We start from the raw sequence: 15792 nt of genomic DNA, 5'->3' as shown, positions 1-15792 counted from the left end.
ACCTACCTACCTACCTACCTACCTACCTACCTACCTACCTACCTACCTAACTAACTAACTAACTAACTAACTAACTAACTAACTAACTAACTAACTAACTATAATTAAGTTCAACAAGTGTGCAGTGTGCTTAGTGCAAAAGTGATTTATTTTGCAAGTATCAGTAATAACTAAATACACTAGAATTTTTATTTTTATTTTTTCGGCTTCTCCCTCTGTCAGGGGTCACCACAGCGAACTGAGTCGCATGAAGACTTGGCAATTGTTTTTACACCAGATGCCCTTCCTGACGCAACATAGACCACAGAGCTACCACAGCCCTCTGTGTGGAGCAGAGAGCTGCTATCTAGGGTGCCCGGGGGAGCAGATGGGGAGGTTGAGGGCCATGCTGAATGGCCCAGAGTGGGGCAAATGAGGGTGGAGACAGGTATGGGTGCTTCACCATTCCCATCAACAATTTTGATGTTGTCGGTACCGGGAGTTGAACCTGCGATCTTTCGATCACAGGCTCACCTTCGCTAACCTCTGTGCCACTACTCCCCAACTAAATACACTAGAATAAGAGAGTAAAATGGTTTTAGATGTATCAAATTACAGAAATAAAAAATATATATCTGATACTTTGAATGTCAAAAAATGACTTTGTTGTTAATGTTGTTGTAGGTAAGGGGTTTGGTTTTGTTGACAAGGTGGGGTGTCCTCCTTGCATAATGGTAGGGGAAACATCGATCTATCAGTATATATAGAAAATACTTTCTACGTTGCAATACCGCTTTATTAATCTATATTGGCTAACAATACAAAAGCATTTCCATGTATCAACAAAGTCCATGCTCAATAATCCAGGTATACAATCCAACATTTTTCAGTCAGGTCATCTGGACAGTTTCTTTTTTTGTGCTGAAATGTTTCACCTTCCATCTAGAAGGCTTCATCAGTCAAGGAAAAACAACACAAAATTGATTCTTCCCCCAACAGCTTACTCCAAAGTGAAACAAACCAGTTATGTTAGTGCTAAGATGGTCTCTTTGACACGCCCCCTTCTCCGGTGCCGGCCCTCTTCCTCGTCGTCGACAGTCATGTCAAACTGGTTCAAAACCAACAAAGTCCATACTCAATAATCCAGGTATACAATCCAACAGTTGCTGGATTGTATACCTGGATTATTGAGTATGGACTTTGTTGGTTTTGAACCAGTTTGACATGACTGTCTATGAGGAAGAGGGCTGGCACCTGAGGAGGGGGCGTGCCAAAGACACCATCTTAGCACTAACATAACTGGTTTGTTTCACTTTGGAGTAAGCTGTTGGGGGAAGAATCAGTTTTGTGTTGTGTTTTTCCTTGACTGATGAAGCCTTCTAGATGGAAGGTGAAACATTTTGGCACAAAAAAAGAAACTGTCCAGATGACCTGACTGAAAATTGTTGCATTTCCATTTATATTAACCAGAAATTCTGTTTTTACTAAGGTGACATAAATTTGCAGTTGAAGCCAGACAGTGAGCTGATGATTACCAGTAGATAAAAGTACTGAAATACACTTAAAGTCTCTGTAATAGTTGTGGGAGGTGAATCTGCGAGTACTTACCGGGTGACAGACAGAGGATCAGAATACTGAGGGGAGGGGAGATGCTGGAGGATAACACTGGTCTGCTCTGAAAAGAAAAACAAGAAAAAAAATAATAATGTGTGTGAAGTGTAATTCGCAGGCCTCTGATGTGCTAACTTTGTTATTAAGCTTCATCTTGTACACTTACAGTAATATTGCATTTGCTTGTGATGCCCTCAGGGGAAACACTGACACACAAATGCACACATGAACACACAGTCGGGTCTAATCGCTTGCTTGTACTAATTCTCCTCATCCTATTTGGCCAGTGCAGTTTTAATCATTCCTCTGCCTTCTGCTAAATAAACTTTTAATAAGAAGCTGCTTCCATTAAGAAAGGCAGCCTTCGTCAAAATGAGTGCTGGCAAATTAGACAAACCAAGCCAACCTCCGCATGTGCTCTGTTGAAGCCTTTGAGCGACAGGTATGGGAGTGAGAATTAGAGACAGTCAGCTAGGAGCATGAATGCAAATGTGAAGCAAAGAGAGGGTCAAAAGGACGAGCAGAGGCGTAACATAAAGAGGCACAACTGGAATGACAGAAAGGCAAATAATTCTATGATAATTTCCTTATGTCTGCACCAAAGACTAATTCTTTTAACGTTTCCTGCACTTTGTAGAGATTCTGCAAATCTTCCCACCTCACCTCATCATAACAGCCCTGTTTTACTTTGCCCAGAACAGGAACAGGGCAGTAAGTTTCTTTATACAATCCCTTTACAAGATAAACGTTGTCAGATAAGTGTAGACAGAGCAGGAAATATTTTAGCAAACGAGTGAAGAAAAGATCCCATGCTGCAGCTTGTTGTTATGTCTGGGGTTATCACATCATTTTTACAGCTGAATTTCTTTGGGAAGCCCTCAGAAAATGTGACTGGGCCTGAGCTTTTGCTATGTTCGAAGCATTTCTTTAAAGTGAACAAAATTGATTCGATGACTGCTTTGAAATAATGTAAATGGACTGCACTTATATAGCACCTTTTGAGATACTCAAAATGCTTTACAACACAGTCTGTTCCCTCATTTACCCATTCATACAGCACTCTACTATTTCCGTACAAAGAATAATCAGTGCTTTATCACATTCATACAATGGGCCACACATCAGAGGCAATGAGGAGTTCAGTGTCTTGCTCAGGGACACTTCTGCATGTGACTGCTGGTGGTGGCATTGAAACCCAACTCTTGCATCGCGGACGACTGCTCTAACCACTCAGCCACAACCGCCCCAAAGTCCCCTCAAAAAACTGTTATTTGTGAGCCTGGGTATAGATCTGAATCTGATCTTTCTTTTGCTATAATTATCACTCACAACGAAAGATGTCTTGGTTTGTCTGAACGAAAGTAAAAGATCTTGTGAAGCCCAGGGCAAATTTTAATCAAACTTTCTGAAAGTAATCAATACATTTACATCGCTAACTGATTATTTTTTAAAGTCAACCCATTTCAAGATGGCTATTTAACACAAAAATGGTCAGTTTTACAGATATTGAGCTAAAATTTGGCCTGCTAGTATCTGAGTGTCCTCCCCAAGACAAACATCAAGAAAGGCACCTCAGTTGAAGTCAACCTTGTTAACAATCTCACGAACCATTGAACAGATTTGAACCTCTGAGAAAGAAACCATTGAATGCACATCCACACCTGATTAACTTTTGAGGTCAATGTCATTCAAGATGGCCACCAAAGCTAATCAAAACAAACTGCAGCTTTGATCCCAGTTTGTGTCAGAAAGGATATCTGGTGTAAAACTGCCAAATATTTCATGCAAAGTTTGCTTGTTGTAAATATGCTGAAGAGGAGGTAAACAAAGAGAAAACAATCATTCTAACACCAGTACAGAGGAGCTAAGCAGTATAAATAATTCAAAGTTACATAACAATTAATTTTAAAAGACCTAGTCCGTCCAGTGTTTGAGCTATAGCTGTGATGAAGACTGTTTCAGATGAGCGGTAACTCTTGTTGTTTTTACTGTTTAAGTAAGGTAACCATAAAATATGCCTTTGTAAGACTGACAGCAACCTTTCAGCTGAGAAGAATAGAAATATGAGCGAGTCATATAATAATCGAATGTGTAATACACAATAAGTTCCCTACGCAGATACACACATGGACTAATCATAATCTATTTTGTGATCAAGACTGACAGTTGTGTACAGAATATAAAACGGGGTAGCTCAATCTGTGAGAGTAAATCACCCCCAAAATAACTGAAACTTATTCTGATGTATAGAAGATAGAAAGAAATGAGCTATAAAAATGACTCGTGATCAAAAATTTATCTTCACAGTTAATATTAATGTGCTTTCATCATGGTCTTTCCCTTTTCTTTTCCTCTACATGTGGATGAGCCTTTCCCACAGTTTATGTGGATCAAATATTCGACAAGTCAAGTGGGCCAACGGGATGAGAGCTGTTCACAGGCCTCTTTAACCAGCAGAGAGGACAGGTGCACTCTGCACCAAAAAAAAGGGAGAGCCATGTCATATGTATAGAAACTTTCCACAAAACTAAAACTAATACTGTTTTTTATTCTGCCTGTGCACAAGTTGTCCATTTGTAACTTGTTTATTTCACAGGTAAGTTTTGTTTGTTCTGCCCAGAAAACTAGAAAATTGTGAGTTATTGATTATTTCATAAAGAAAATACTACTCTTACAATCTCCTGTTAAAAGTACCAACTACATAGTACAAAAAAAACCAGTTCACCACCTGGTTGAGAAACTCTTTTGGCTTAAATAGTTGATTATCGGATTAATGAAAACAATCCAGGGACTTTAAGTTGGAATTTTAAAATAATGAGGGTAGGGATGCACAATATTATCGGCATGGTATCGGTATCGGCTATATTAGTGTTAAAGTTCAATATCGGACATCGGCCATTCCATCAAAATAACTCACCAATATAAAAGCCAATGTTTTTGCATGATAACCCAGTGACAAGGATGCCTGCAGCGGCAGCACAACGTGATGACGTAACGCGCGTCAACCTGATTTCATAGCAGACAGGAAAATTCAAATTGTCCGTGGTGTGGATGGTTTTTTCGTTGAGGATGTCGGATTCCGAAGATTTTTGGACTATGTTGAGCCTCGCTACAACGTCCCCAGTCGGACATATTTTTCCAATGTAGCCTTACCCGAGTTACAAGCCGTCATTTCTGACGTCAATGAGAAGCTAATAGCCGATAGCACGACTTGGGTGAGTTTGACCACAGACATTTGGATGTTGTGTTAGCCCCATTAGCATGATTAGTCTTACAGCACAATGGATAGACAAGAAGTTTGAACTTAAAAAGGCTGTCCTTCATGCACAGGAGTGCAGAGGATCCCACACTGCAGCTAGGAACCTGGAACAAACCTCCACAACTGAGACATCACAGGTGTCTAATGCTAATAAATAACATTTAACACTTTTCATTTAATACAAGTTAAAGTGCTATGCATATCATATGGCTGTTACTGAATATATGTCACCAGCTCTTACAGCTGTTGCGCAAGCTTTGTAGCAAATAAGCCTAAATAAGAGGGCTATGTTCTGACAAAGGAACATATGTAAAATATCGGTATCAGTTATCGGACAAATAAATAACATAACGGATATCGGCCAAAAGTCCAATATCATGCATCTTTAAATGAGTGACGTCACTGATTGAGCAAAGTTTGAACTCAGTAGCTCAAAGGAATTAAACTTTAATTTGTAGCTTTAAACCCCAAGGAGAACAGCAGCCAAAACACAAATTTTAAAATGACAGCCTCACTATCTAACCGCTGACGTCACAGAAGCTACGTCTATCTTGTATAACATGGTCTGCGACTGATGCTCATAGGGGCTACCACGGAAACTATCAAGTGTCATGGCTGGGACAGATCAGTGATGAATACACAGCATCAAACAAAAGATGAATGTATTTAGCTCTCTGACAGAATCAGTCCCCATCCTAAACCTGTGTACGTGTTTTACAAATGCGTGTGTATTTTTAGAAGGTGCTTTTTTGAGTAACATCCAGCAGCTCTGTAATAATTCCTTTGATTAGGGCAACAGGTAAGAGGCTGTTAATCTCCCCCCTGCCTCTCGCAGGATTTAGATGGTGCAAACAGTGGCAGGTCCTCCATCATCACTCAACAAGCGACAGCTCGGGAGGGGAAACACGCAGGGTCCTGATTAAAAGGACACCTGTGTTAACACACCCACCACACAATGCTCCAAAGGGATCACAAGACGTGACATAAGATAACACAAGAAATTGCATAAATGATGCTGCCTGTAAAAGCAGTTTCTTGAAGTAATGTGCCCTTTTATTCATCCATATGACAAACCTTTAAACAAAAAATTTAGCTACTCTAATAATGAGGTATTAGACTGTGTATAGTGGCATTTTATTGCAAATGTGCACATAATTGTTACAGTTATAAAACCATAATGATACGATGGAGCACAGCTCCCCAAAATATCTTGAATTCTTTTAGAAGTGAAGAGAATGGCAGTTCGAGAGCTAACAGCATATGCTCCCGCCCCAGGAAATCGACCCAACCCAAAAGCTGACGAACGTCTCTCTGTGGGGCCTCACTGTGAGATGCATGAGCAGCACCTGCCAGTGCACTGAGAGGACACATTCATTTTGTCCCTCATGTCAGCTATATTCATCCTCAATGTTGCTCTTCTGAGAGTGAAGAGACATTAAACAGCATCAACTCCCTGACTGAAGGCGATTATGAGAAAACCCCTCCCCTTGTTTATCATGCAGCTGGGTGGCGGGGTTTCTGAGAGGGTTAATGTGGGGGTGACCGGACTGGACGCAGATGGAAGATAGAAATCCAAAGAAGCTCTGTCCAAAAACAACAATATTTTATAAACAGCTTTTAAACTCACAAACTAATATAGATTTTCTTGTATGTTTACGCTACATGTAACCCACACAAGAAAACAACATGTTCTGAATTATTTTGGGCTACAGCTTATTGTTGTCGCTGGCTGCCAGGCTTTTAGGTCACAGCATTCCTGATTTGAACGAAGACAACAAACTTGCTCCACAGGCAACACATTTGAAATAAGGATAGTTTTTTTTCAGGTATCAAAGCTTGTTTCGCTCTTTGATTTGCAGCTAAAATAAACATTATGAGAGTCTATGCTAACCTTAAGGTGTACTTAAGGATAAGTACGGTACTGAAGCACCTTTTTTAGTTTTGGTCCATTATTCTTCTGTTTCTATTATGATTTGTAACTCCTTTAACAGCTTTGGAAATACCAAAGCATAAGGATGAATCAGGAATAATGTGCCCTGATTCTGACTGTATAGTGCTGTACCTTGTACTGTAGACAAGGTTAGAAAAAACGTGAAAACCCACACAGACAACAATGGTATTTTGGTGAAACGAGTGAGAAAACCCAGCTTTCTCTGAGACTACAGTTCTTTATAGTAGAAACATTTTTCATCGTTTAAACGGGTCACAGACAGCTGGACTTTATGAAGCAGAACTGGCATTTTAAAATATTTCATATGTTAATACACATTCACAGTTTTGACTTTTGGAGAATGTACCACAAAATGTTCAAACTGTGAGCTGATTAATTTTTTCCAAAATTTATATAAACTTTTCTTACTCCTATAGTTTGCACTGTTTGTACTGTATATTTTATTTTTCATACAGCGTGGCTCTAACTCTTCAGATGTTTTCTGATTATTGTTCCATCAAAGAACCTTACCCTTGCAGCCAATAAAGGATGCCGATTGGTCCAACCTAAGACCTGGCACATAGCTTGAGCAGATGGGGTTCTCTCATAATCCTGAACTGGCAAATCTTTCAAGAATTCAGCCACCAAACAATCTCAAATAGAACATAAAGTTTGAAATGGAGGAAATCGAAATAAAAGGTAGAGATAAAAAAAAAAGAAAGGCCGAGAACAGTCTAGCAGGAGGCAGTCAGACAAAGAGAGAGATGCACAGACACCAAAACATTTCAAATCCATTTAGACTTTTCAATTTTATTTTCTCTGCGCGACGCTGTCAGGAGCCGGCTCCCCGAGGGCCCACGAGAGGCAGGCAGCCAGCGAAATAAAATCCAGGCAGAGAGAAAAGGTGAGAGGGAGGATTTTTTTTCTACTTAGTGAATCATAGAAAAGCAACACAGAGAGAACATTACTCCATTGGCCTTGGAGAATGATGGACGACTGCCTTTAATGAGGACAAAATTAGGTCGGGGTCTATCGGCACATGCACATCTTTCTCACACACGGGGAGAGCACTTCTCTCCTTTTCCACCATTATTCTGGCTAATTAGTGGATTACATTAGCAGGAACCAATAACAGGAAGCCATTCAACCCCAGCTAATACTTGTAGCCATTACACAGTATAATTTGTACTGGTATGACATGAAGGACTGCTGGGATGTAGCCTCGGCACAAAGCTGCAAACATGCAACACTTTAATGTTACTTAAGCCCCTTTCAGTCCTTGAATTTATAAAACAGGGTTCATCTTTCTCTTTCAGTAATTTCTCTGTGGCTCTCTGCATATTCCATTAGGAATCAGTGCAAACGTGACACGAGCTTGGTGATGGAGCAATAAATTACAAACCTTATAGCATGCTGTGTATGAGAGGGAGAGTGCTGGAGAACTACAATGAGATAGAAATAAAATAAAATAAAATAAAATAAAAACAGAAAGCGCTTATAATGTATTTGTTAAGAAGCAAATGTTGGTTAGCTGACCTGTCTGTCGCAAGTGTTTTAAATTGCATACTTTGTACAAAGAAATGTCAAACTTGTCAGAAATAACTAAAAAGGACATTAAAATGATAGTTTACATGTTAATGTGCTTGATAGACAATACGTTTATGGTGCACATTTAACAAAGCACAAAATTTACATCAAGCATTCGATTGCAATAATCTGTCAAATATAATGTATAAAACAAAATATGATTACATTTGTGTTATGCAACAAAACAAGGAGCATGAAGGAACTGTTGACTATTTGACAAAGGCCCCTTTCACACTGGATGGTGACCCGATGTACACTCTACAAACTACAAGGCCTATGAGGCTGGATCGAGACAAATTTGGAAAACCTCCTTTAGTGTGAAGGAAATCATGACGCTGCACTCTTAGTAATTGCATAGGTTTATTATGCATGGCTTTATTTCCTGCATCCCCAAGATATTCTAAACAGCTTCACTAAAGATGTTTTATGCATACTCAAGACCCTCCACGACCTATCACCCTCTATCACACATATTGTAGAGCTCACTGCATTATAAATAGATGTCTGATGACCTCATCAAGACCCTGCAAAGACCATCCCCATTCAGGCCCTTTTATTTACAATGTATGAGGTCATCATCCAGTGTGACGATTTGCAATATTCCATTCAAGCTCCTGAACAAAGATAGAAAAATATGTGACAATCAAACTGCAGCTGCTTTACATCTGCCAAAGTGAAATTTACTGAAAATATCGTAGTTTGAGTTTTTCATCTTTAAATGCAGTACTTCTGTCTACATTTACACCGTGCTTTTGCTGTGGCAGCTCCAAAATTATGGAATGACCTTCCCTTGGACATCAGACAAGCCTCTTCCCTGTTTGTTTTTAAATCCCTTCTTAAAACACATCTCTTCTCCCTGGCCTTTGACACTATATGAGATGCGGACTTTTATTTGTTTTTAATATTTTTTTAATTTTTTATTTAATCTAGTTGGTTTTATTTCATTTGGACTGATTGTATGTGTGTGTGATTGTTTTATTATGTGTACAGCACTTCAGTCCTGTAGCTGTTTTAAGATCTCTATAAATAAAGCTGCTATGGTTTTTATTAATAAAAATGAAAGTTCAGCATATTTATCAGTTGATCTAGCCTAATGTTCAATACCCTTACCCTAAATGAAGGATAACAGAGTACAGAGAAGTGTGGTCTGTCATATTGCATGCAATTTTTTTTATTTAGAAATTTATCCATTTCGTTAAAAACAAAATATCTATATACAATCAAAACATAAAATGAAAGGCAGCAGAAGAAAAATAGATCTTATGATATCTGCCCCTTTTTCCCCAAATATATTCAAACAAAAGTAATTTGCAATTACAATTTTGCATTATTAAATGAATGTTTGGAAATTTTCTTTATTTGGTCTGGTTAACAAAACCCTATCAAATCTGTTTTTTTACTCAAAAAAGTAAAGCACTGATTTTTTTTCTTCTTCTCTGTTTTAAGAATTATGTGGGTAAACAAAAAGCAATTTAAAAAAGCAGCTAAAGTTGGTCGAAAAAAGTCAATGTATCTAAATTGTATAATGCCACTTGTAAAAATAAATCATGAAAGAGCGAAATGTCTTCTATCATTTTCCAAAGAAGGATTTACAACACTCGTCTCATGATGCACTTGGATGGTGACACTTTATTTTACATTCACAGTTTGTTATGATAACCATCTAATAGATTGCTGTAAGAAGCCAAGAGGACATAGATGACATGCAAAGAAAGGCTTATGAAATATTGATTGGGGCTCCATGACAAATATTTGCAGTGGTTGGAAATAGATGTGACGAAAACAAATGTCCGTGTTATGCTTTGTGTTTTATAGTCTTCTAACATCTGTTTGATAGTCTGCATGTACTTCTTTAAAAAAAAATTCAATACAAAAAAAAGGGGACTGTAAAAAAAAGGACTGTAATCTTTGAAGATAGTCAGCAAAACAAGAATAAAAGCCATCTTTCTGCAAAAAAGAGAAAAAGGCAGACAAATAAAACCCACAGTATCTACACGTGATGATAATCCAGCTGAGGATATCTGCATGAACCTGGCTTTGGGGCCAATAGATTATGCAATCCAATAATAAAATACAGACATCTGTGCCATGTTTTCTGCTATGTAGTTTAGTGTAGCTGAGCAGGCTAAATAGCAAGCTAAGCTATTAAATATTACATAGCCTATGCATTCGCTGTCTGATTTAAAATACACTTCTGACAAACAAAATTCCCACACAGCCATGTTGTAGTCACTTTCATTCATCAAATTCACATCTGCCTTTCTTTAACCCCTGGCCAAACAGTGACCTAACCAGACTTTCATTGCCACAGTATAATCAATGCAGCTTCACACAGACACACACCATCTCTCTCTCCTTTTCCAAACTGACACTGATGCTGCAGAAAGAGAAAGAAGCAACATTCCTGCTGTTTATCTAGTCATCTGATTTGGCCAGCGAGTCATGTGCCAGAGCTGGGTTGGAGGCCTGTCAGGATGCTTTGGGCTAACCCTGGCTGCATTCTTTTGTTTTCAGCAGCTTCTCATCGTCTGACAGTGTTCTTCGTCTGTATGTAAATGGATGGCACTCCCGTTATAAAAAAAGTGTTTCTACAGATGTAAAAACGCCTTTCTGAGACGGTTTATTTGTGTCACAGAGCAAATGCTTTTCTTTTCAAACTTTGAAATAAGCAGTAAAATAACACTCAAGTTGGACTGTGTTACAAACACATAAACCAGTTCAAAAAGTAGACTTATTAGATAAATCTGTCTTGAACACTTCACTGACTATGTGATAAATGTTAGAAATTTGCTGATATCAGTGACCAACGTTGTTTTGTAAAAATAATTATCTAATATTGGCCTAGCTTGGTAATAATAGCAATCCAGGGGAGGATGGTATAAAGTTAAACTTTGCATTCTGGAGCGAAGGTCGACAGTTTAATTGGAAGTGCAAATTATGTTCACATGTAATCCCAAAGTGGATTGAGCCATGGGTAAAGTGAATGTGCACATTGCTAGAAAGTGTGCATTTAACAGAAGAGCTTAGAGGAGAACCAATGTATTTTTAGTCCCACACGTGGAGCCAAGAAACAATCTTCATTGCCAAAGGGCTGTTTTTGTTCCTCAAAACCTCGTTCACATCCGTTGGGATACTCCTGCAGCCTGCTACTGATTCAGCTACTAAGGCTGCCAATTTCTTGACAAGAAAGAGTAAATATTGACTCGATGACTGCAGCTCCCATCTGTTGGCGTAGCAGTGAACGCTTCCCTCTCTCTGTCCCAAGTCTGCTGCTGGCTGAGTGTCTGCGAAGAATACCCTGCCATTGTAGTCCCCCTCCAGCCACTCTTACAAATGTAGTGAAGACGCATGTTCTCTCATCAGTGATCTCTGTGTCTGTAAGCAGTAAGAAGTGCCACTGCTTTTGCCACGTTGCCATTGGTAAGTGTGGCTCCACTCGGCTCTCTGCTTCTCGGTTCTTCTCAGGTGTAGATGAGTTGCCACTACAATGGAGGCTGACCTGTTTTCTCGCTCTGGCCGAGATCGTCAATACAAAGTGTGTGGGACTGTCAATGCAAAGTGGGTGGGATCGTAACTGGTCTTTTTGTGATCGAGCCACTCTGCCTGTTGTGGTCCTTAATCGCCCTATAATTGGACTTGAATTTCGTTAGCTTATCTCGGCACTGCTTTTAAGTCTGGGTGTAGCCATGCTTCTCCATCATCTCCAATATCTCTCTGTAAATGCACTCATTTCTTGTGGCGAGGTCCGTCAACACGATGTGGAGGTTCAGATGCAATTTGCAGTTTTACTAGGTGGGTCATCCAGTGACGTACCTCCGCTGGCCGATCAACAGCTGCTGTCTGCTTATGTCAATATCAGACCCTGGGAGCAACATGCTTGGAATCTCAAACAAGGTGGTCCCATAAACCAAGCTGAGTGGGGTGGAGCTGCAGTTATTAAGTAAGCCTAATGCTAAGACTAAACCCCCGGTTAACCATGGACCCATTCGTGTTTCAAATGACGTTTCAAATGACATTTTTAATTACGTTTCAAATTATTCTTCTCCTGTTCAAAATCACATTTCAAATCAGTTTCCTACACTTAGCTGTCATGAACCTCAAGCCCACTGGATGATGTTCCATTGAAAAAAATAGTACTAAAACCAAGCCCTTGGTCAACCGCTGATCCGTTCAATATTCAAATTGGTTGTTTGTGCTTAGTGAGACACCCACCATGGAGCAGGCTCTCGCTATTGGCAGCTCCATAGTCCGAAATGTGGCACCTGTGACTCAAACCACAGTCAAATGCATTCCAGGGGCCAGAGCAGGTGACATTGAATGTCAAACTGGTTCAAAACTAAAAAAAAACAACTTTTTTTGGTTTTGAACCAGTTTGACATGACTGTCAACGAGGAAGAGGACTGGCTCCAGAGGAGGCGTGCCAAAGACACCATCTTAGCACCAACATAACTGGTTTGTTCCACTTTGGAGTAAGCTGTTTGGGGGAAGAATCAGTTTTGTGTTGTGTGTTTCATTGACTGATGAAGCCTTCTGGATGGAAGATGAAATGTTTCAGCAAAAAAAGAAACTGTCCAGATGATCTGGCTGAAAATTGTTGGAAAGAAAAACAAAGTAACCAAAACAATAATGATCCTTAAACTGGCTTTGGGACAAAGGAAATTACCTTTAACTTCAGATGTTCTTGTTCAACCTTTTAAAGCAGTCACTGCAGATGAGTGATTGTCAGTTTCTGTAAGATTTCTGCAACTGGAGTAGATATTTCTGTTTACTGGTTAACTTCCTCAGCTGTCTCAGATTTTAAGGGTCAAGCCTACTCCATGTTTCAGCTCCTTTCATAGATCAGATCTCATAGAAGAACTTCTAAAGAGCAAATTTTGTTTTTAGCGTTTGTTTTGGGTCATCTCGTTACAGGACTCATGGCCTTTAATTGAGACCAGACTTTTTGACAAATGGGAGCAGGTTTTGCTTCAGATGCTTCATATTTCATTGTACTCAGACCACACTCAAGGCAACCTGTGTCAGGTGCAGCCAACAACCAAGAATACAAGAGAATCTTCTTGTGTTTGACAGCAGATATAACGCTGTTTCTTAGAAACCTTCAGTTTTACAAAAGAGCTGACGTTACTTACGTAAAGAGCAGAAAATACAGCTAGCCAATCAGTGTTTGTCCGCTACAAACGCCTATTCTCCAGAAACGCCCACTTTTGGTCTGCAGAGAACCCCTTCTCAGGTGGTGCTCTGAAAACAACATAGGATTTGTAGACAACTGGAGTGGATTTTGGGGAAAACCCGATCTGATGCGGAGAGATGGAATCCATCCCACTTTGAATGGAGCAGTACTTCTCTCTAAAAACGTAACTGGTTCATACTCATCTGCTCACACAGACTAATGTTCATGCTGCTGTTGTTCAGCATATTGTTTTTGTACTACTAGTGCTCATCATATTCTTAGTTTAGTGTTTTTCTTAGTTCATATCTTAGATCTTATTACTTTTTACGTTTTAGACTAAGATCAGCTGATATGTTGAGAAATGAGAAAGGCGTAGCTGTTTTGGCCGAACCTCAAATTTAAATCACACATGTCAAGATGTCAGGCTTCTACGATCTGTACATGACTCAGAATATTTGTTGGAGATCAGTCTCAGCTACTAACACACAACATTTTAGATCATTACCTGTAAAATTGACTAAGGTATAGCAATACTTGTATTTTATAGGGTCAGATGAATCAGGTTGATTCCAAAAATTAATCAGTTATAGCTGAACATCCAATGATTATTTTCTGCAAATTTCATTAAAATTTGTCCAGTGGGTCTTGATACGTTTTAATAATAACTGTAACCCACACAAAGACTCAGGCAAAAACACATTTTCTTTGTGCCTTTCTGCGGCGGTCGATAATAAAATAACTAATTTCTTATTAGAGGGGTTAAAAACATTCAAATCTTTGTCCTACAATTAAGAACTTTAGCAATAGCTTTATTTATAGCAAAAATCAAGTTTCTTGACATTAGACGTTAAAAAAAATCTAAACTACATTTAAACGTGCTCCTTTCAAAGTGACACTTGTTACTGATTCAGCATAGAGTGACTGTCACAAACACGCTTTCTGTGAATGTCGATGTCTGGAAATGAAGCTGGGGGTGCGACAGGGTGTTGGATCTATGTAAATATTTGCAGTGGGAGATTAGGTGTGTTGACTCTACCGATGACCCAGCCATTGCTGAAGCATGACAGCTGCTCCTGATAGCATTGGCATCTTTACTATGTGGAGTGATGTGACTTTTTCAATTTTAAAATAAAACACTGACCTTCATTTCAGTTCTTCATTTGATGAAAGTGTACGTGTATAAAGAAATAACATTTTATCGAGTAAAGAATTTCTTTTTAAATCAAATGCATTTTACCAAAAACTTCAGATGCTCCAAACTAACTTTTTGGCAATGGTTGCACTGCAGAGGTTGGTTGTACAACATTTATAAGCAGTTTTATTTTTCACAACTTCATTCCACCAAAATATTACCCCATTTCTTGCAGATAATATATCCGAGTCTCTGTTCAGCATGTTCATGAATGAAAAGCACTGTTACGACTGCATTATTTGCAGTAAATGTGTGCAGCGCTTTGGCAGTCTACAGAAACTGGGCTAGCCAGTCTTCTGAAATACCGTGTAGTACATATGGCTTTGTTCTGCATGGTGGGGTTCTTACTCTGTTTTAAACTGAGCGTTGCTGAGCTAAGTCGCTGACATATCACAGGGAGCAGAGTTAGTTTACCACGGCAGACACATTATATCGTCAGCTGATGAATTCTAAAAGTGATTTATTATAAAGCAGTTTATTTTTCCCATCAGATGACATTTAATACAGCTCATAAATGTTTTACTGAAGCAAACAGAAGTGGTGGTTCTGTTGATAAGTGACAGGGCAGGGCCATGTAACTACTTTGTTCCCACATTTTTATTATTATTATTATCATCATTGTTATTGTTGGTCCTTCCATTTTCTTTAGTAATTTTTCCTTTCTAGGTTGAGGCGCAGGGATATGTAAATGGGTACAAAATTGTTTAAAGAAATATTATATTTCTGTAATACATTAACTTTAACAGTACTAGTAAAAATGCATAAAAATATTCTGAATCAAGTTTAGTCATCATTTATTGCATGCTATGTTGTTACTCATTCTCATCAAAAAACTAAGTTCCCTTTTTAAGATATTCAGTGGTTAAAATCAAATAGAGGAACTAGAAGCTGGGTGGTACAGTTGGCAGAACTGTTGCCTCTCAGCAAGAAGGTCGCCGGATCGAATCCCGGCCGGGGTCCATTCTGGGTTGAGTTTGCATGTTGTCTCCATGCATGTGTGGGTTTTCCAATTTCCTACCACAGACTGAAAACATGCATGTTAGGCTGATTGATAACTCTAAATT

At 39.0% G+C, this 15792-nt stretch overlaps 1 protein-coding gene and 1 long non-coding RNA gene across 2 annotated transcripts in view; one reads left to right on the top strand and one right to left on the bottom strand.

The window, feature by feature from the left end:
* fermt1 (FERM domain containing kindlin 1) overlaps nucleotides 1-15792 on the top strand; it is a gene marked incomplete at its 5' end in the record, with an annotated part of 928370 nt that overhangs the window by 549086 nt on the left and 363492 nt on the right.
* The window catches only part of LOC119418482, a 35363-nt gene that overhangs the window by 17872 nt on the left and 1699 nt on the right, over nucleotides 1-15792 (bottom strand). The window contains exon 2 of the long non-coding RNA XR_005187198.1: nucleotides 1588-1654. This is a non-coding gene — a long non-coding RNA (uncharacterized LOC119418482). The remainder of the gene's footprint in view (nucleotides 1-1587; nucleotides 1655-15792) is intronic.

The sequence above is a fragment of the Nematolebias whitei genome, chromosome 12, assembly GCF_014905685.2.
Source record: "Nematolebias whitei isolate Nwh7 chromosome 12, NemWhi1, whole genome shotgun sequence".
NCBI classification, from domain to species: domain Eukaryota; kingdom Metazoa; phylum Chordata; class Actinopteri; order Cyprinodontiformes; family Rivulidae; genus Nematolebias; species Nematolebias whitei.
Note: the sequence above shows the minus strand (reverse complement) of the source record. Positions and strands in the feature narration are given on the sequence as shown.